The sequence below is a fragment of the Erythrolamprus reginae genome, chromosome 2, assembly GCF_031021105.1.
Source record: "Erythrolamprus reginae isolate rEryReg1 chromosome 2, rEryReg1.hap1, whole genome shotgun sequence".
NCBI classification, from domain to species: Eukaryota; Metazoa; Chordata; class Lepidosauria; order Squamata; family Dipsadidae; genus Erythrolamprus; species Erythrolamprus reginae.
This window is the reverse complement of record NC_091951.1, coordinates 15,308,282-15,331,637: the sequence shown is the minus strand read 5'-3', so window position 1 is coordinate 15,331,637 and position 23,356 is coordinate 15,308,282. Positions and strand designations below refer to the sequence as shown.

Sequence of the window (23,356 nt, the reverse complement as noted above, 5' to 3'; positions counted from 1 at the left end):
AAGTAAGGTTCACGAGGGAAGTGTTTTTAATAGGAAAGTGAACACAAGAACAAGGGGAGACAATCTGAAGTTAGTTGGGGGAAAGTTCAAAAGCAACGTGAGAAAATATTATTTGACTGAAAGAGTAGTAGATCCTTGGAACAAACTTCCATCAGACGTGATTGGTAAATCCACAGTAACTGTATTTAAACATGCCTGGGATAAACATATATCCATTGTAAGATAAAATACAGGAAATAGTATAAGGGCAGACTAGATGGACCATGAGGTCTTTTTCTGCCATCAGTCTTCTATGTTTCTATGTTTCTATCTGTGATTTTTCACTAATATGCTTTTCTCCACCTGCCCATCATCAGATGGAAGAGGTTCAGGATCCCAAAAGGACAAGTTTCTTCTCATTATAATTATCCCCTCACAGGGCTTGAGACCTCTTCTCCTCCTCCCCCAGTGACTGCCTTTGATGTAAACATCACATTGAAGGGACATGGAAGGGATCTTGCATTAGAAAATGATAAATACCATAGATTATACTTTTTGTGGCTCAAGTTGCAGGACAAACAGAAGTTGTGATCTTCAATGTGCTTTCTCTCTCTTCCAGATTAATCTTGGTTTGTCTCTGTTTAAATCAGGAAAGCCATAGGATATTCCATCCTGTGTGACTCTTTCCAACTTTCCAAATTGTTCTTTAGAGAGCGAAAGGAGATTGATTCAGCCCCATGAATTATGGACCTCCTGCTTCTGCTTCTGATGCTGCTGGTGCCCCAGCCTGTCTCTGGGAAACTTAGAAAGAAATGCCCATTGAATTTGGATCACCAGGATGGAGAAAAGCCATGGAGCTATTATATGCCAGGAGATCTTCTCATTAGTATAGTCATCTCTGCATCAACAATAGCACATAAAATACTTCCTTTCAACATAGCTCCTTCTAGCCAGATTCGGTTGTAAGTCATTCACTGTGATGGAGTTTCATTCCCTCCATTTGCGGTTCTAACATCTTTCTTATTATTATTTTAGTTACTCTTTTATTGCAGAATCTCACTAATATCTTGAATCCTTTTGATTTCCATGGCCCCTCTCTTCTGTCTTATTTTCTAGGAGAGACTCAAATCCAAATTCTGAGAAAAATAAAACCTGAAAGAAGTCCACATTATTTCCCTCTTCCTGTTCAATCATCAGTTCATGATTTGAATACTAAGTTTTCTGAAAAATATTGATTGTTGTAGTTTCCTCTGGCTAGGTTATTTCCATATTTTTATTACTTTAGATTGATATTCATTCCCTTATTTTTAGGAATATAGGTTTTAGAACAGCATTTCTGAATCTCTTATTAAAAATCCTCTTCCATGTATTATGTTTTTGTGTTAATGACTGGGCTGATGAAATTTACCACTGTTCCAACAAATAGTATATTTCTCAATTTTAGTCCTTTTGGAGAACTATCTCCATCCTAACTTCTCAACATTCACAATATTCAAGAGTGATGGGTGACTATCATTTGTCTCTGATTTGAATCAATATTGATTTAAGTCTTGGTTAACTTGTGGAGGAAAATAGGATTAAATAGAGAAAAAGTGTTTAAGTTTTGATAGTGATGATCCTGATATTGACATCATTTTACACTAGTTTACCTAGTGACAAGAAAAGGATATTACTCATGATTTTCAATATCGAAGTGGTTAACAAAAATCCCCGACTCCTGCACAATCACACACGTGGCTACCATATCTATGACAACTATGATAACACCCTCGGCACTTCAGATGTCTTGTTGGACATGCTCTCTACAGGAGAAGCCAATGTTCCCAACTACAGCTGTGGAAGGAAGGTCAACCTTTTGGCAATTGTTCATGAAGCTGACAGAGACATCTCCATCCAGATGTCAACATTAGTAGGCCCCTACAAAGTTGCCCAGGTTTGTGTTTGTGCTTCTCTATATGGTAACGTGAGTAGATTGTTGGTGTGTATGTTTGACTGAGTGAGTGAGAGACCCAACCATTTCATCTCATCTAGTTTTCACCATGGCATTTTAAGTATCATGACTCAGGATTGGGATAACAGTGGGGAGAGAGCAGTGTGGAAAAGAGAAATATTTACTCATGACCCCATCCTCATTGCTTTGAGGGTTACATAATTGTGAAGGTGATGAGAGGCTCTCTGTTAAATCAAAGAGTCTTCTGTACAATAGGAAGGTGCAGCATTGATGGAAAACTCACATTTTTCCCATGATATTAGCCGTTGTAATGATATTCTCATTTTATAAAAGAATTATGAATGTGTAATTCTACAAGATGGCAAATGTAGTTCCCATATATTAAAAAGGGAATAAAACAGACCCTGGCAATTCCAGGCCTATTTGTCTAACAGATGCAACTAAAATCCATGTTAGCTACCTTTTGAATAGTTGAGTGTAGGTAGATGAAAAATGCATTTATTGTAGAAGAACCAGCAGTTTTAAGCAGATGTGATCCACTATTGTTTTGTCTTGAAGCATCAAACTATCTAAATAATATCAGTCAGAGGAAAGAATAGATTACTGCCTTTATAGCATTTGACACAGTTAACAAAGACATATTATGGAAGAAACCGATTGCCCTTAGAATGGAACTCAGAATGTTCACCCTGCTCAAAGCCCATTCTATAAGACACTGAGAGTGAGAACAATTATTCAATGGAACTCTTTGCCTCATGAAGCCATGCGCACTCTGTGGATGCTGTCAAAGTCCCTAGTGAGGGCAATGTCCTCAAAAGGGGCTAAGTGCAACCCAGCCGTGTGGGGTCACCCACGAACGCGAATCCTAGAAAGAAAGCTTTGGACACATTGTCTCTCTCTGGGTGAAGTGACATGGTGTAGAGCCATGTACCCATTTTTATTTAGGAACATAAGGAAATGGGGTATAATTACATATACATGTCAAATGATACATCCAACAACACAACTTCAAATGTATCTTTTGAGTTCTTCCTTTCCCATAGATATCAAGAAACAATTTCCTAAAAACTTCCTAAGAGCAGATGTTTCTCACACCTAATTTATCTGAAGTCTTCTTATCTCACTAATCTTCCTTAATTACCCTGTCGTCCTGTTGTATGCTTCAGGCAATGTAAATCCCCCCCCCCTTTGATCCTATAATGTTCTGTCCAGAGTGGTGAAAACTTTGTTTATTGTGAGATGTTTATTTGAGTCCTTTTGTTTCCCTGTTGTGATTGCCAGGAATGCAGATTAGGCAGATTAGTGCCCTTCTTGTCCTGGGTTATAGAATCAGGGTAAGCAGAGTATTCTTTATGCTAGAGGTCCAGATATATAATTATAATTATAATCCTATTCTAACATTTATGCTATACTGCAACAGCACTCCATTACTGGATATTTTCAAAAACAGCTAGACTTTTCTTTTGTCTGGAATGATATACAATCTCCTCTGTGAGCAGAGGGTTGGATTTGAAGACCTCAAAGATCTCTTCTATCCCAATTATTCCATATTCTATATTTATTTGTTTGAGAGTATAGACAGAGTTCCCCGACTTTTCCAGTTTTGCACACTGGGGGTGGGATGGGGGAGAAAGAGAGATGGTTAATGGGAGTAGCTGGCTTAAACGGACTGTGAGAATACATGAATGTACTTGCATGGTTGCTCGCCATTTCTGTGGTCTGGTTGCAAAGCCCTCATGCCCACTAGTGGATTGTGGCTCATAGGTTGAGGACCCCTGTTTTATGATAAATGGAGCATTGAAAGGTAGGACTGAACCTTACCAGAAAGTGAGACAAGGGCACTGCCAATATGACAGGGTGCGGTCGGGCAGTAGGAAAAGCAAGTAGGATGCTTGGCTGCATAGCTAGAGGTATAACAAGCAGGAAGAGGGAGATTGTGATCCCCTTATATAGAGCGCTGGTGAGACTACATTTGGAATACTGTTTTCAGTTCTGGAGACCTCACCTACAAAAAGATATTGACAAAATTGAACGGGTCCAAAGATGGACTACAAGAATGGTGGAAGGTCTTAAGCATAAAACTTATCAGGAAAGACTTAATGAACTCAATCTGTATAGTCTGGAGGACAGAAGGAAAAAGGGGGACATGATTGAAACATTTAAATATGTTAAAGGGTTAAATAAGGTTCAGGAGGGAAGTGTTTTTAATAGGAAAGTGAACACAAGAACAAGGGGACACAATCTGAAGTTAGCTGGGGGAAAGATCAAAAGCAACATGAGAAAATATTATTTTACTGAAAGAGTAGTACATCCTTGGAACAGTTTTCATCCTTGGAAGTTTTCCAGCAGATGTGTTTGGTAAATCCACAGTAACTGAATTTAAACATGCCTGGGATAAACATATATCCATTGTAAGATAAAATACAGGAAATAGTATAAGGGCAGACTAGATGGACCATGAGGTCTTTTTCTGCCGTCAGTCTTCTATGTTTCTATGACATTAAGGGTTGCATATGCTGCTAAGACAACTTGGGTCCTTATCTCATTAGAATTATCTTATTATGGATAAATCAAAGTCAAAAATTACAGTCTTTGGACAGCATTGCCAAATAGGGCTATTTGATGAGGACTAACAAAGCATGTTCACATCTTTCCTTACCTGGGGTCTTGGCTTCCTCAACATCAAAGGAGCTCATTTAGACCAAAGGCACAAGTGGATGCACTGTTAAAATATATATATTTTAAAACATCATAGCTATGCAGCTTTTTTAGCTTGAAATATTACAGTACAAAAGGCCAAGGTTACTACCATGCACTTATATTGAACTGTACTCTGGGATTTAATTTATACACTTATTAAAATTGAGAAGTATCTTACAGGTGGATAAAAAGGATAAAATGACTTCAGCTGCTTCCCTGAGAGTTGAATTGGAAATTTGTACATTATAAAAAAACTAGGGGATAAATTTTTTATATAAAATTAGTGGAATGGGAACTGTCAGAGTCTCAAAACTCTGTTAAAAAAACCAAATTTCAGTTAAAAAGTTCTTGAAGTGTACAATTGACAAATTATATTAGGAATTGTGGTCTCCCTGTTTTTTACAACTGAAGACAAAACTAAAAAAAATTGCTCCACAAAAACTCCAAGATTGTCAAAACAGAGAAAAATGTGGCCATCCTCAACAAGATTGGCATATTTAAATGCATTAACTACTACAAATGTACTTTCAAAATTGTCAAGTATTGAGTTAAATTTTTAAATCCCTTACAATGAATAAACTTGTTTTGTGGAGCTCCAGAGACAGATAATGTAATATATCTACTACTTGGATGCTGATTACTGTATTTTTCAGAGTATAAATGCACCAGAGTATAAGATGCACCTAGATTTTAGGTGGAAAACAAGGAAAAAAGTATTCTGAACAAAATGGTGCAGTAATATATTATTTAATAAAATTCCAGTGTAGTGGAATACTTTTTTTTACAAACGTAGGTGGGTAGGAAACCGCATCTTACACTCCAAAAAATATTGTAAACAAAAAAGTGAGAGATTAATATGTAATAAAATGGATAAAAAGGGTGAATTTATTCTTGTAAAGAGAACATGAGTGTATCCATGTTCTTTTATATAATCATATTATATAACCATATTATACCTCTATCCAAATGAACTACTGTAAACTTTTGTAATCTTGTATGCTTGCAGAAATGAATTTTTACCTGTCAGCTAAAATACATTCTGTGAAAAACTGGACATGAGGTTGGGGAAATTTTGCTGAGGGGGACTTTTTAGAGGAAGTTTTTACTGAAAACTATGTGAGAAAGAACAAGATGAGGAAGTGTGTGATGGTGTCATGATGGGAGGAGGATTTTCCAGAGAAGTAAGGAGAAGAACATGTTTTGTTATATAAAAGCTTGACGCTTGCAAAATGATTTATTTGCCTTCTTGGGTTGGAGAGTGCATTTTCACTCATGGAGGTCCTTTGATCAAAATCTAATAAAAAGCTGGCTGCTGTACATGTGGACTCCTGTGGAATTCCTTGGTGAATTTTTCTCACAAGCTTGGGGGTTCATCCCGGGATTTATGGACTTCCTTTCTGGGTGAAAGAAAGCCTTGGAACCGGGGATACATACACCAAGCCCTGTTTTTGGCTGCCAGGGAGAGGGTTTCTTTCTTCCAGGAGGTTGCTCCAAGATGGATAGCAGGAGCCCTAAACAGTAGTAGCTGTCTCAAGTGGGAAGGCTGGTGCATGCATATGGACTTGGGTGAGTAATGAATCACTTAAGTGTTTGATTCCTTAGACAGCAGGCAGTGGTATGTGGCTAAGGAAATGTTAGCTCAAATATGGACTGGGAAAAGGAATCCAGTGGCATTTTTGTCTAAATTGATGGATCCTGTAGTTAGAGGATAGCCTTTATGTGTGCAAGCAATAGCTGCCACTGCTATATTGGTAGAGGAGAATAGAAAGTTGACTTTTGGAGGTTCATTGATCCATTGATTCATTGATCGTAAGTAGTTTGCATCAGGTGAAGACAGAAGGTTCATCAGTGGCTTACTCATTCTAGATTGTTGCAGTATGAGGTGATATTGTTACCACAGGATAATCTGGTGCTTTCCACTGATAGGAATTTAAATCCAGCAGAATTCTTATCAGGGGAACGGAAGGAATGGGATGCAATAAAACATGGTTGTATTGAGGTGATACAATGAAAGTACCTGAGGATTTGGGAAATAGCCATATAGAGGGTGGCATGAATTTGTTTAGTGGATTTTTCTCACAAATATCTTAGACTACACTTTAGAGAAACGATCTATTGGAATCCTAATATTAAATCAATATATTTCCTGTGTGATCAAAATCCAAATGTCACTTTTTTGGGAGGAATTTAGTTGAGTTGAGTTTCTCTTATGTGGTTTGATTGTGGTAAATTCAGAGGGGTGATACAATTTTCATTTTTAATGCTCATTCTATTGTACTTATTTTTTTAATCTACTTTTTTTCAGATCAGTAATAAAATTGCTTCAGATGCTCTGAGTGATAAAAGTCAATTCCCTTTTTTCCATCCAATGCTCCCCAAAGAAAGGGTCCAGTACCCAGGAATTGTCCAACTGCTTCTCCATTTTGGATGGACCCTGATTGGTCTCTTTGCTTCAGACACAGAAAAGGGAGAGAATTTCATGAGGACTTTTACTCCTATGCTTGTCAGGAATAAGATTTGTGTTGTTATATCACAACAGTTCTCAGTGATTGGAAATACAGCAGCCTTCAGGGATGTCATTTTTAAGTGGAAACAAGTGAATGTCTTTGTTCACTTCATAGGATATGATTCCATTTTTGACAGAATTCTTCCTTTCCATTTAACACTTAGACGTTTGCCAGGACCCATTGAAGGGAAGGTATGGGTCATGACAATGCTTGGAGTATATATAATGAAAAAGCAGAGGCTTTTAAAGTATGTCCATAGTATTTGGACCTTTCCTCTTCAGTGGAAAAACAGTTGGAGCAATGATGATGCCTATAAAACGTATTTCTTTGCGGAACCTGAATTTCAAGCTGAGTATTTTCACTGTTCTGTTTCAAAGCATGTCTTTTCTGTAAAAGGCCAGAGAAGATGCACCCAGAAAGCATCAGTGGAGGAGACCCAAAAGAAAAAGAATAGGATGTGGATCGCAAATGACGGCTATACTTACAGTGTTGTTAAGATTCTGACCCATGCTTTAAATGCTGCATCCCAACTACAGAGTAGAAGGGAGAAGGGAGAAGAGAGGTTGGGGGCTCCAAGGCTACAGCCATGGAAGGTAAGGGGTCCCAACAAGGATTAATCAAACTTAATTCTTTTAGGGTCTTTGGTGCTCTCTGAACTTGTTTGGGCTAGGGTTAGGGTCTTTGAGACTCTCTTAAGTTTCTGTAGAACAACTCATACTTATTGGAAGAGCACTGCACCTTCCCTTCCAGAACCATTTTGTATATTCAAATATTCCTAGATTCCATCTGATTTTCAGCTTCTATAAGCTGAAATGGCTCTTTTCTTTGAATTTCCTCCTTTGAGGCTCCTTTGAGCTCTTCCTTGCCTTCTTTGTCTTTGCCTAAAGCTGATTAATATTTTTGTGCAATGTGTATTTTCTACAAGAGGACATTTATTTTTATTTATTTATTTATTTATTTTGTCCAATACACAATGACGGTTTTAGTGGGTGTGTATATATATATATGTCACATGTTTTTTGCTGAATTTGAAAATTAAGGGAGACTAGGATAGATCTATTTCGGCTTTATTTTGGCCTCATCAGCTAGCCATACCCACTGGGACATGAACCTGCAACCTTTGCCTTGTAAGGCAGAGAATTATCCTCTAGGCTACAGTATCCAATCCCTCCAGCTCTGCACCAGATATATATATCAATACACCAGGGTGATTCGACACAAAATATGTAACCCTTCCCTGGTGCAGAGCTGAAGGGATTGGATACTGTAGCTTAGAGGATAATTCTCTGCCTTACAAGGCAAAGGTTGCAGGTTCAAGTCCCAGTGGGTACGGCTAGCTGATGAGGCCAAAATAAGGCCGAAATAGATCTATCCTAGTCTCCCTTAATTTTCAAATTCAGCTTAAACATGTGACATATATATATATATATTTCAGCTAAAAACATTTAACATATATATATATATATATTTGTAAATTTTCATGGGTATATGTATGTAGATTGTTCTGAGTTCGGGTTTTGCCCTGTGTAATATTTTGCATGTCTATGTGACGTTTCGGTGAAATCACATTCACCATCATCAGGCTGAAGTTTCAAGCTTCGTGCTGTTGTAAAAGCTTGAAACTTCAGCCTGATGATGGTGAATGTGATTTCACCGAAACGTCGCATAGACATGCAAAATATTACACAGGGCAAAACCCGAACTCAGAACAATCTACATATATATATATATATATATATATATGTGTGTGTGTGTGTGTGTGTGTGTGTGTGTGTGTGTGTCAAATATTTTTAGCTGAAATTTTAAAATTAAGGGAGACTAGGATAGCCACACCCTTCCTTACTGGGATTTGATTTGGCAGCCTCCGCCTTGTAATTAGCAGTTGAGCCACCAGACCTTGATCCCTCCAGCTCTGTACCAGGTAGGGGCTATATGGTTTTTTTTTATGTCGGATCACCCTGGTATATTGAAGGAACGTCACAGCTCCTTTTTGCCTCTAGGCCCAACCCAGGACCATTTCAAGGCAGTTAATTTATTCATAGCCGACAACTATATTGTGTATGTATCAAATGTTTTTAGCTGAAATTTTAAAATTAAGGTAGACTAGGATGGTACCATTTCAGCCTTGTTCTGGCCTCATCAGCTAGCCACACCCTTCCTTACTGGGATTCGATCTGGCAGCCTCTGCCTTGTAAGGCAGAGAATTAGCAGTTGAGACACCAGACCGAAATGGTACCATCCTAGTCTCCCTTAATTTTAAAATTTCAGCTAAAAACATTTGATACATACACAATATAGTTGTTGACTATGAATAAATTAACTGCCTTGAAATGGTCCTGGGTTGGGCCTAGAGGCAAAAAGGAGCTGTGATGTTCCTTCAATATACCAGGGTGATCCGACATTAAAACAAAAAACAAAAAAAACCATATATATATATATATATATATATGTGTGTGAATGACGAGGCAGCAGCCATCTCGATCACCGGAACATAGAAAACTTTAATAAAAACCTACTTAGCTTTCGTTAGCGTGCTGCTAACTTCGTCACAGTATTAAAATGCCATGGGAGACAATCACATTTATAAAGCATTGCTCAGTCTGCTCATTGCACGCGTCACCGGGCCGCACCCTTCCCTCCCCTCTGCGGCAAGCCTAATTGTGGGCTTAATCCTGCTGGCTGAAGGGCGATCTACCGCTTTTACTCGTGTCTGTTGCTTCTTTCCCTCCCCAAGTGAGGAGGTGGAGTTATGTGGTGATGTTTCGGAGGTGTTTGGTATTCCTTTATAAATGTGATTGTCTCCCATGGCATTTTAATACTCTGACGAAGTTAGCAGCACGCTAACGAAAGCTAAGTAGGTTTTTATTAAAGTTTTCTATGTTCCGGTGATCGAGATGGCTGCTGCCTCGTCATTCACACCTATACCTGGAACTCGCATTTTTAAGACTATTCTCGATATATATATATATATATATATATATATATATATATATATATATATGTATATATATATATATGTCACATGTTTAAGCTGAATTTGAAAATTAAGGGAGACTAGGATAGATCTATTTCGGCCTTATTTTGGCCTCATATATATATACATACATACTATATATATACACACATAATAAAATACATGATGAAGGTTATAGAGGAGATGCTCATAGTAAAATATATCTAAGAAAGAATAGAAAAGAAGGTATAGTAATAGAACATATCAGTGAAAGAATAGAAGAAGAGATACAGGAATAGAAGAAAGGTATAGAAGATATAGGAGAGCAATAGGACAGGGGACGGAAGGCACTCTAGTGCACTTGTACTTGCCCCTTACTAACCTCTTAGGAATCTGGATAGGTCAACCATAGATAATCTAATGGTAAAGTATTGGGGGTTTGGGGATGACACTATGGAATCCGGTAATAAGAAATGATACCACTGCATCGTTAATAGCATTAACAGACAGACAGACAGACAGACAGACAGACAGACAGACACTCAGACAGACAGACAGACAGACATATAAATGTTATAAAAATTACAAAAGAAATCTTAAAGATATAGGTTGTGACTGCCATTCATTTCTTTTATACAAGATACAGCCATCTATCAGGTATTAGATGCTAAACATTAGTTTCCAACTGGATTTTACTTATGCACTTTTCTCTATCACAAATTCATATTTTATTTTCTGGAAGCTGGACATTTTTAGACTGTCAAAAGAGATGATGAAATATTTGTATTTTCATACTTGCAAGATTCCATTAATATTTTCTTGCAGTAAAATAGAATTAGTTCATCTGGTCATTTTCCTGTCTTAGCTTTGCAACTTTCTTCTTAGCATATCTTACTTTCTGATAATCACCTTATTTTTTCAAAGAGTGTAGGAATACTCTAGTTAATGGGAGTTTTCTGCATTGATTTATGACCTTTCCTAAAATGTTTCTTGCAATTGACAATTTCTGCCAATTAAATCTTCTCACTCACAATATTTGCAAGTTAAACAACCATAGAAGAAAGATTTAAATGTAAGAAGAGATAAGAAACCAACATTTCTGCTTCTAAAGCCCCTGGATGTTTTCATTCCAGTTCCATCCATTTCTAAAGAAGAAGGAATTGTACAATCTTTCCCTGCTCAAAGTGTACTTGGATCAAAATGGAGATGTAGCAGCAGATCTGAGGATATTTAGTAGGGTGGTTCTTCCAAAGGAGGACCCCATCAACAAAGAATTGGGGAGTATTGAAATGCAGAGACCTATAATAAATCAGGAGGCTTTGTCACAGCTAAAGTTGCTCAACAAGGTGGGGAAAATAGTGATGTCTTTTTCTTCATTTTTCCAAAGAATTAGGACCCTTTTCAAGTGGGCTAAATCTAGTCAAAATGGTGGGTAACTGAGAATTGAATGTGTGAAGTAAAACTTTTATAATTTTCTTTTTGTTGACCAGGGACTGAGATCCAATTTGGTCTCAATCTGATGAAATGAATCAAGCCTGGATGGAAATCCTCTTGGTCCCAATTAAATTAATCTTATTCTGATACTGACAAACCCAAAACCTTTAACCGTAGATTATCTACAATTGACCTCTCCTCCTTTCTAAGAGGTCTGTGGCATGTATAAGTGCACCATCATGCCTACCATTCCTGTCCTAATAATCTTTTGTCTTCTATTATTATTTTTTATCATGACCTATCTAATGTTTATTTGTACAAATAATCATCCCATAATTGTTTGACAAACATATAAATAAAATAAATTGTAGTCGGGGGGTCTCCCAAAATTGCAGGTTCATGATCTGGAAGGTTTTTAACTAGCTGAGACCTGATAATTGCTGCACATGCCACTCTTTAATCCTGCTGGGATAGTAGAATTTAGGAAGGAGTTTCAAGGCTTTCATTTCACATGAAATAATAATGACTGGTGTGATGTGAATTTATTCATTGATTGATTAAATCTATTTGTTTCCCATCTCACCTACAAAAAGATATTGACAAAATTGAACAGGTCCAAAGACGGGCTACAAGAATGGTGGAAGGTCTTAAGAACAAAACGTATCAGGAAAGACTTAATGAACTCAATCTGTATAGTCTGGAGGACAGAAGGGAAAGGGGGGACATGATCGAAACATTTAAATCTGTTAAAGGGTTAAATAAGGTCCAGGAGGGAAGTGTTTTTAATAGGAAAGTGAACACAAGAACAAGGGGACACAATCTGAAGTTAGTTGGGGGAAAGATCAAAAGCAACATGAGAAAATATTATTTTACTGAAAGAGTAGTAGATCCTTGGAACAAACTTCCAGCAGACATGGTAGATAAATCCACAGTAACTGAATTTAAACATGCCTGGGATAAACATATATCCATCCTAAGATAAAATACAGGAAATAGTATAAGGGCAGACTAGATGGACCATGAGGTCTTTTTCTGCCGTCAGACTTCTATGTTTCTATGTTTCTAAAACTGAAGTAATGAAACAAGACTTTGGTACAAAAATAAATTTAAAAAATTCCTGATATCAGAAGTAAAAAGGGACAATTTCAACTTAGGTTCTGGCAATGGCTTTTAAGAGTGCACTTCATCTGAAAATACCTTGCATGCAATTGTTTATCTTAATTGTTAGCTTCCTTCAGGCATCCTGGGAGGCTCCAAATCAGGCTAAATGTCAGAAATGTTCAGCACTAGATTTCCATAAACCCTGGAGGGAAGGTGGAAAAGAGACTGAGAATGCTTGGGGGAGGTGGGGAGGGAGAAGATAAAATTGTTGGTTGGAACTGTACCAGTTGAAGAAAGCTCATCAAGGCTCCAAACCAAACTAATAAAGAATATGGGTATGCATTTCCCTGTTAGTTTGTGTCACCTAATTGTATTCTTTCAACAGATATCTTGTGCTGGATATCCTTTTCCCACACAGAGCTCACACTCATGACCCATATGGTGCCATCTAAGATCCCTGACTCACCCTTTCTGAGATTTAATTTAATTTAATTTAATTTAATTTAATTTAATTTAATTTAATTTAATTTAATTTAATTTAATTTAATTTAATTTAATTTAATTTAATTTAATTTAATTTAATTTAATTTAATTTAATTTAATTTAATTTAATTTAATTTAATTTAATTTAATTTAATTTAATTTAATTTAATTTAATTTAATTTAATTTAATTTAATTTAATTTAATTTAATTTAATTTAATTTAATTTAATTTAATTTAATTTAATTTAATTTAATTTAATTTAATTTAATTTAATTTAATTTAATTTAATTTAATTTAATTTAATTTAATTTAATTTAATTTAATTTAATTTAATTTAATTTAATTTAATTTAATTTAATTTAATTTAATTTAATTTAATTTAATTTAATTTAATTTAATTTAATTTAATTTAATTTAATTTAATTTAATTTAATTTAATTTAATTTAATTTAATTTAATTTAATTTAATTTAATTTAATTTAATTTAATTTAATTTAATTTAATTTAATTTAATTTAATTTAATTTAATTTAATTTAATTTAATTTAATTTAATTTAATTTAATTTAATTTAATTTAATTTAATTTAATTTAATTTAATTTAATTTAATTTAATTTAATTTAATTTAATTTAATTTAATTTAATTTAATTTAATTTAATTTAATTTAATTTAATTTAATTTAATTTAATTTAATTTAATTTAATTTAATTTAATTTAATTTAATTTAATTTAATTTAATTTAATTTAATTTAATTTAATTTAATTTAATTTAATTTAATTTAATTTAATTTAATTTAATTTAATTTAATTTAATTTAATTTAATTTAATTTAATTTAATTTAATTTAATTTAATTTAATTTAATTTAATTTAATTTAATTTAATTTAATTTAATTTAATTTAATTTAATTTAATTTAATTTAATTTAATTTAATTTAATTTAATTTAATTTAATTTAATTTAATTTAATTTAATTTAATTTAATTTAATTTAATTTAATTTAATTTAATTTAATTTAATTTAATTTAATTTAATTTAATTTAATTTAATTTAATTTAATTTAATTTAATTTAATTTAATTTAATTTAATTTAATTTAATTTAATTCAATTCAATTCAATTCAATTCAATTCAATTCAATTCAATTCAATTCAATTCAATTTAACTCAACTCAACTCAACTCAACTTAATTCAACTTAATTCAACTCAACTCAATTCAATTCAATTCAATTCAACTCAACTCAACTTAATTCAACTTAATTCAACTCAACTCAATTCAATTCAATTCAATTCAATTTTTCTTTTATAATCAGTTTCTTGTGTGTACAAATATAAAACATTAATTCTTAACTTAACCTAATTACAATGTAAATAGTTAATATGTGACACATATCATACAGACAAATCCTGTCAGGGTCCAAAGATTGCTAAATAAACAGGAAAGCATCTTAATGAACTAGACAAACAGAAGGACTTTAATTTCCTAAAGCCAACATAAATTTAAACAATTATTTCCTTAAACTAATCAAGATGAGTGTGTTGTCTCAATCCAGCACCTAGCTTCTTAATCCAATCATGGTTGGTTTGATTTTTGCTGCTAGAAAGCATATCCTAGATACATAGAGAATATAATATTTTTAAACATAGCATAATACAGAATAATGAAATGTTTTATTAGCAAGATTGGTTTTGCGTATTGTTGCAATAATTGGTATTTACCTACATTAGTTTACCAGCATGGCAGCCATATAAATTGAACAAATGTATGAGGTGAATGGTAATAGTACGAATGATGGATTTCGCCCACCTGACACCCGAGAGGCGGGAGAGGAAGGGGCATCGATCTCTGGGGTGGCAGAGGGTCGGAATATTCCGGTATTGCTGGGGAGAGGCAGATATGGCGGGGGCCACGGAGTGAGCCGTTCCAGGGGAACGAGGGATCGTTGCTTTATAACGATCCCTTGTTCTGGCTCCGTGAGCCCAACCTTGGACGCTGGTGATGAGTGCAATTCTGGCCCTGGGCTCAGGTTGCTGCTGCTTAATGCCAGGTCGGTGGTAAATAAAGCTCTCCTCATCCGGGATTTGATCCTGGATGAGGAGGCCGACCTGGCATGTATTACTGAAACCTGGCTGGGCCCAGAGGGAGGAGTTCCTCTCTCTGAAATCTGCCCAGCCGGGTTTCAGATATGGCATCAACCTCGACCCCAGGGAAGGGGGGGAGGAGTGGCTATTGTAGCCAGGGAGAGCCTTTGCCTGCGTAGACTCGTTGCTCCGGAGATTGCGGGTTGCAAGTCTCTCTTGATGAAGTTGGACCTAGGAGTTCAGGTGGGCTTGTTTCTCACGTACCTGCCTCCCAGCTACGTGTCAAAAGCCCTGCCTGTGCTACTCGAGGAAGTAGCCGGGTTGGCGGTGGAGTTCCCCAGACTTATTGTCTTGGGGGACTTCAACCTGCCGTCACTCGGCGAAACCTCTGGGTTGGCACAGGAGTTCATGGCCACCATGACAGCCATGGACCTGACTCAAGTAGTTCAGGGTCCGACTCATGAGGGAGGACACGCGCCTGACATGGTATTCCTCTCTGAGCAATTGAGTAATGGTCTGAGACTAAGGGGCTTAGAAGCATTGCCTTTGTCATGGTCAGACCATTTTCTGCTACGGCTTGACTTCCTGGCTCCAATCCTTCCCCGCAGGGAGGCGGAACCAATGAAGATGTTCCGCCCCAGACGCCTGATGGACTCAGAGGGCTTTCAGACGGCGCTTGGGGTTATTCCAGATGCACTTGTCCACAGTTCGGCGGAGTCTCTTGCGGAAACCTGGAACAAGGCTGCAGCGGAGGCTCTTGATCGGATTGCGCCTTTGCGACCTCTCCGCGGCGCTAGACCCCGTAGAGCTCCATGGTTCAACGAGGAGCTCCGGGAGTTGAAACGCCAGAAGAGACGTCTAGAGAAGCGATGGAGGAAGAGTAAGTCTGAATCTGATTGAACACTTGTAAGAGCTTTTATTAAGACTTACAAAGTGGCACTCAAGGCGGCAAGATGCGCGTATCATGCCGCCTTGATTGCATCAGCGGAATCCCGCCTGGCCGCTCTGTTTAGGGTGACCCGCTCCCTTCTTAATCAGAGGGGAGTTGGGGAGCCCTTACAGAGTAGTGCCGAGGACTTTAACACGTTTTTCGCCGATAAAATCGCTCAGATTCGGGCGGACCTCGACTCCAATTGGAAAACAGAGTCGGCTGACAACGAGTCAGTTGAGGTGACTGGGGCCCGTACTTGTCCACCTGTCTGGGAAGAGTTTGATCTGGTGACACCTGATGAAGTGGACAAGGCCATTGGAGCTGTGAGTTCCGCCATCTGTTTACTGGATCCGTGTCCCTCCTGGCTGGTTTCGGCCAGCAGGGAGGTGACACGGAGCTGGGTCCAGGAGATTATCAACGCTTCCTTGGGGAGGGGATCCTTTCCACCATCCTATAAAGAGGCGCTTGTGCGCCCCCTCCTCAAGAAGCCTTCCCTGGACCCAGCCGTTCTTAATAACTACCGTCCAGTCTCCAACCTTCCCTTTATGGGGAAGGTTGTCGAGAAGGTGGTGGCACTCCAGCTCCAGCGATCCTTGGAAGAAGCCGATTATCTAGGTCCCCAGCAGTCGGGTTTCAGACCCGGTTACAGCACGGAAACTGCTTTGGTCGCGTTGATGGATGATCTCTGGCGGGCCCGGGACAGGGGTTTATCCTCTGTCCTGGTGCTTCTTGACCTCTCAGCGGCTTTCGATACCATCGACCATGGTATCCTTCTGCACCGGCTGGAGGGGTTGGGAGTGGGAGGCACTGTTCTTCAGTGGTTCTCCTCCTACCTCTTCGGTCGGTCGCAGTCGGTGTTAGTGGGGGGTCAGAGGTCGACTCCGAGGTCTCTCCCTTGTGGGGTGCCTCAGGGGTCGGTCCTCTCCCCCCTGCTATTTAATATCTACATGAAACCGCTGGGTGAGATCATCCAAGGGCATGGGGTGAGGTATCATCAGTACGCTGATGATACCCAGCTTTACATCTCCACCCCATGTCCAGTCAACGAAGCAGTGGAAGTGATGTGCCGGTGTCTGGAGGCTGTTGGGGCCTGGATGGGTGTCAACAGACTCAAACTCAACCCGGATAAGACGGAGTGGCTGTGGGTTTTGCCTCCCAAGGACAATTCCATCTGTCCTTCCATTACCCTGGGGGGGGGAACTTTTGACCCCCTCAGAGAGGGTCCGCAACTTGGGCGTCCTCCTCGATCCACAGCTGACATTAGAGAAACATCTTTCGGCTGTGGCGAGGGGGGCGTTTGCCCAGGTTCGCCTGGTGCACCAGTTGCGGCCCTATTTGGACCGGGACTCACTGCTCACAGTCACTCATGCCCTCATCACCTCAAGGTTCGACTACTGTAATGCTCTCTACATGGGGCTACCTTTGAAAAGTGTTCGGAAACTTCAGATCGTGCAGAATGCAGCTGCGAGAGCAGTCATGGGCCTACCTAGGTATGCCCATGTTTCACCAACACTCCGCAGTCTGCATTGGTTGCCGATCAACTTCCGGTCACAATTCAAAGTGTTGGTTATGACCTTTAAAGCCCTTCATGGCACTGGACCAGAATATCTCCGAGACCGCCTGCTGCCGCACGAATCCCAGCGACCGATTAGGTCCCACAGAGTGGGCCTTCTCCGGGTCCCGTCAACTAAACAATGTCGGTTGGCGGGCCCCAGGGGAAGAGCCTTCTCTGTGGTGGCCCGACCCTCTGGAACCAACTCCCCCCGGAGATTAGAACTGCCCCTACTCTCCTTGCCTTTCGTAAACTCCTTAAGACCCACCTGTGTCGTCAGGCATGGGGGAACTGAGACATCTCCCCCGGGCATATACAATTTATGAATGGTATGTGTGTATGTATGTGTGCTTAGAAAATGGGGTTTTTTAAAATGTTTTTAGTAGAAATTTAGATTTGCTGAAACTGTTTTCTGTTATTCTGTTGTGAGCCGCCCCGAGTCTGCGGAGAGGGGCGGCATACAAATCTAAATAAACTAAACTAAACTAAACTAAATAAATGATGTTTATCCATTGTGTTCAAAGAGGACCTTGACATCTAGTGGGGCTGTATGAGATGTGGGATGTACGAGATGTGTCTGCAGGTGGCTGGTAAGGCCTATATGGACCTAATGTTTTGCCACATGGTGGACAGACATGTGTGGGCACCATTGTCGCTGCATTTGCAGCTTAAACAAATAAATATGCAAATGAAGAGCATCACATTTAAGACTGACAGCCTTTACTTGTAAGGAATTTTTTTTTCTTTGTATCTTAACTAGGAGACAGTTTTGGACTATTTTCAAAAGGAGCTTTGCACTCTGGAAGAAACCTTCCCAGATCTTACTGATGAGAAATTTCTTTCTATATCACAATTTTAATCTATTTTAAATAAATTAAAAATAAATAAAAGTGTATACAAATAAATGAATGCATAAAAGATACATCAATCAATCGTTCAATTAGTTAATTAGTCAATTATGAAGATGATAAACGGAATAGAAATTTAATATGCCTTTTACAATTAAATAAGTGGATATCTTAGATTTGTATGCCGTCCCAAGTCCGCGGAGAGGGGCGGCATACAAATCTAAATAATAAATAAATAAATAAATAAATAAGTAAATAAATAAGTAAATAAATACATACATACATAAATAAATAAATAAATAAATAAATAAATAAATACATAAATCTTATTTTAAAATCATGGATGCACAAAGAATGGAGGAATGCATGTTAATTCCATATGAGGAGGAACCCACTGGTTGTCAGTTAATGCATAAATATTTTCTCAATTTTATTCCTCCAAACTTTATTAAGTAGAAAGGTCCATTTTTTCTAATCTGATATACCCCAAGAAAAAGGAGGAAATAAAAGGGCATCCACTTGCAATTGTATTCTGATGGTCATATGGAAGTAGTCCGGGATTTCATATTTTTCTACCTGAAGCCCTGATGTTGGCTAATGTTCCTATCTACCTCCATGTTACATAGGTGGTGAGTATAACATCTTTCCTTTGGCATTGTTTCTTTTTCTTCTCAGTCTCTGCCTCAATCCAAATGTGTGGAAAAATGTCAGCCAGGATTTGTCAAAAAGGCTCAAGAAGAACAGCCATTTTGCTGCTATGACTGTGTTCCTTGTCCAGAGGGGACCATCTCCACTCAGGAAGGTGGGTGATACCAGAGAAAAGACTACTAGATTCATCCAGAGCATTATTTTGATCAATATACATCTTAAACAGACATGCAAGTTTGATGTTTTTAATTTTTGTGGTGTTCAATTTCTTCATTAATGGGAGAGAAAAGGAAAAAGATCTTGAAAGATGAGCTAGGAAGAATGATGTTTGTAGATTGGGTAGGAAATCTTTCTTTTATTTGCCAGTTTGGATGTGTCCTTTCATATTTATCTTTCTTAGAAATATATGAATATATATGAATAATTTCAGATATGATTTTAGACTAAAGTGCTTTGCTCATCTAAATCAATTTTATATTACAGACCCAAAGATATATCAGTTATACATTTAATCAATTACTCTTTATTAAGATCATAAATCCTTAAAAGCTGAAATATCTAATTGGGAGGAACAATGAAGGAAGAGAATTTGGGTTCAAGGAACAAATGAAAACCAACAGAGGACTCAAATATCCATCAAGTGGATATTTCCTTCCCACCTTTTCTTAGCTTTCCAATTTGTATTGTTAAATATTGAGATAAAAACTGTTATAAAAATAACACCAACAAAAAAAAGAACATAGTTTTGTTTCTGAAAGGGAAAAAAACCCCTAAAATACAATGCTGGGATTAAAAGGTACATAAAAGAGGGGGGAAAGGAGAACTAATAAAATACCAATCTACAAATAGATACCAATGTTTAGCAATGATACTATTGCTATGTTGAACTCATTCTCTCTCCTCGCTGTTCTGTTTGGGTTTGTGAGACCCGAAATCAAAGTTTGACACCTTGTAAAAATTTTCCCTGCATATCTGAAACTTAAAATTTCATGACCTTGCATCATTTCATGGGTTCTCTCTATGATAATTATTTGGGGGGGGGGGGGTTGGGGGCTTCTTTCTTGCTGAAAAAAAGTCCCTAAGGTTCTGTCCTGGGTCACCCTGACGTGGACCGAAAATTCTTCATTTGAAGTGCTTATGTTTGGTCAATTTGAAAATGTTTTTCATTTGGAAAGTATTCTGAACATTTCTGCACACAATGATATGAAAATTGAACTGAAAGAATTAATGCTTATTGGTTTATTTTGCTCATAAAAGGCAGCCCCCCCTTTTTTGTGAACTTTTTTTCAATTTATAGATAGTTTAGCTTGCACAGTGCGTTCAATTTTACTAAGGTTGGTGTGGAATTGGTAGTTTGAACATATCTGAACAAAAAAAATGTAAATGAACTGAAAAAAATTATGCTAATTGGTTTTTTTATCAGAAATAATGTCTCCCCCCCAGGCCAGGTGCAATCATTTTCAATTTACATTTTTTGAGCCTGCCAGTTGCAACTTTTTTGAAAACGTTTTGCATTGATTTAGTAGTTTGAACATTCCTGGACACAATGATATGAAAATTGAACTGAAAAAAATGATGCGTATTGGTTTATTATTATTTTTTCAATCCCTCACCTTGGCCTTGTGCATTCATTTTCAATTTACAGTTTTTAAGCCTGCCAGTTGCAACTTTTTTGAAAACTTTTTTGAATTTATAGTTTGAACATTTCTGAACATAATGATATGGAAATGGAACTGAAAAAAAATCAATGCTTATTGGTGTATTTTGATCAAAAAAAACCTCTCTATTTTTAAAGCATTTTGTGTCAGTTTATGGTTTTTTTAGGCTACAAATCTCCAAGGAATTTTCCCCCAAAGGTTTTGATATACTAAATTGAACATTCCTGATCGTAGGAAAAATATAAACGACCTGAAAAAAATGATGCTTATTGGTTTATTTTGCTCACAAATGGGCCACCCCCTTGGACTTGCTGTGTGCCATTATTTTCACTTCTTATATAGATTTGGCTAAAAATATTTGAAGCACATGGTAGCCAGACAACTAATTTTATGAAAGAAATCCATTTTACTAAAAACAAGAATGTAATTTTGAAATTAACAGCATAATTTTTATATAAATTGAAATAATTGAACACAGCGGGGGGGGGGGGGCAAACAAATAACCAGAGCAGTTTATTGAGAACAATAAACAATAACTTAGTTTAAACATTCTTGAGGTAAACACATGTCCAAAAGTTAAAGAATTAAATAATATAATTAATAAATAAAAACAAAGAACTCAAGATCAGTGAGACATAAGAATATGGTGGATTACATCAGAGAAAGGAGTTTGTGGCACCAGATAATCATTTTATTTTGTTGTTGTTGTTGTTGTTGTTCATTTTTAAATAGTTGTATTGTATATATTGGGGGGGAAATTGCTGAAATGTATGTATATACAATTTAATGAGGCTTTCCTGTCCCTTGGTATCAAATCTCATCTGAAATTTTCTTGAAATTTGAAAAAATTGTTAAAAAGAAATGTTACTGAGAAAACTTTATTTTCTCAGATACTGAAAAATGCACCAAATGCCCAGATGAAAAATATCCAACCAAGAACAGAGTCCGGTGCATCCCCAAAAGAATAACCTTCCTGTCATATGAAGAACATCTGGGCATAATCCTTGTGTCCTTTGCTCTACTCTTGTTCCTAACCACAATCATTATTTTAATCATATTCCTTAAATATCTAGAAACTCCAATTGTCAAAGCCAACAACTGGCACCTCTCCTTCATCCTCCTGATCTCCCTCCTGCTTTGTTTTTTGTCTTCTTTTCTCTTCATTGGACAACCAAGGAAAGCCACCTGTCTTCTCCGACAAATAGTGTTCAGTATTGTCTTCTCAGTAGCCGTGTCTTCTGTGTTGTCCAAAACAGTCACAGTGATACTAGCCTTCCTGGCTTCAAAACCAGGAAACAGGGTGAGAAGATGGTTGGGGAAGAGCTTGACCAATGCCATCGTTCTTTCTTGTTCTAGTGTTCAAATCTTCATTTGTGCCATTTGGCTGGGAGTTTCTCCCCCATTCCCTGACTCTGACCTGCACTCCCAGCCTGGAGAGATCATCCTACAATGCAATGAAGGGTCTGTCACCATGTTTTATGTTGTCCTCAGCTACATGGCTTTCCTTGCTGCTGTTTGTTTCATGATGGCTTTCTTGGCGAGGAATTTGCCTGGAACCTTCAATGAAGCCAAGCTAATCACCTTCAGCATGCTGGTCTTCTGCAGTGTCTGGGTCTCTTTCCTGCCTACGTACCTGAGCACCAAAGGGAAATACATGGTGGCTGTGCAGGTCTTCTCCATCTTGGCCTCCAGTGCTGGACTGCTAAGCTGCATCTTCTTCCCCAAGTGCTACATTATCATCCTCAGACCAGATCTAAACACTAAAAAACATCTAGTGGTAAAAATAGGAAACTGATAATGGAATTGTTTCTTAATTATTGATTGCAATTTGTTGTTTATATATTTCATTTGTCTCTGTTTGACATAGAATATAGAACAATAGAGTTGGAAGGAATCTTAGAGGTTTCTTTCTTCGTTTGTTTGTTGTTAGAGATAGAAGGAACCTTGTAGGTCATCTAGTCCAACCCCATGCTGGTGCATGAACCTTATGCCACTCCAGACGAATTGCAGTCCAATCTCTTCTTGAATATCTCTAACATTTGAGTGTTTACAACCTCCGCGGGCAAGCCATTCCACTGGTTGATCATTCTCACTGTCAGAAAGTTCTTCCTTTTTTCCTGGCTGAATCTCTCCTTGGTCAGCTTCCACCTGTTGTTCCTTGTCTGCCCTTCTGGTGCTTTGGAAAACAATGTGACCTCCTCCTCTCTATGGTAGCCCCTCAAGTATTTGTAGACTGCTATCATGTCTCCCGTGGACCTCCCATTCAATAGACTGTCCATGGCCAGTTCCTGTAACCTTTCTTCGTATGTTTTAGTTTCTAGTTCACTTATCATTCTGGTTGCTCACTTCTGCACTTTCTCTGGATTTTCAGTGTCTTTTTTGTAGTATGGTGACCAAAACTTGAATGCAGTACTGTAGGTGTGATCTAACTAGGGCTTTATAGAGCAGTATTAGTCTTAGAGTGTATCCTTCTGTTGATGCAGCTCAAGATTGTATTGGCTTTTTTAGCCACTGCTGCACATTGCTGGCT

General features: G+C 37.4%; 1 pseudogene; it reads left to right on the top strand.

Annotated features, from left to right (window-relative positions):
* The first annotated feature begins 716 nt into the window (after window positions 1-716).
* Window positions 717-22,621, top strand: LOC139159168 (vomeronasal type-2 receptor 26-like; annotated as a pseudogene).
* The last annotated feature ends 735 nt before the right edge of the window (window positions 22,622-23,356 follow it).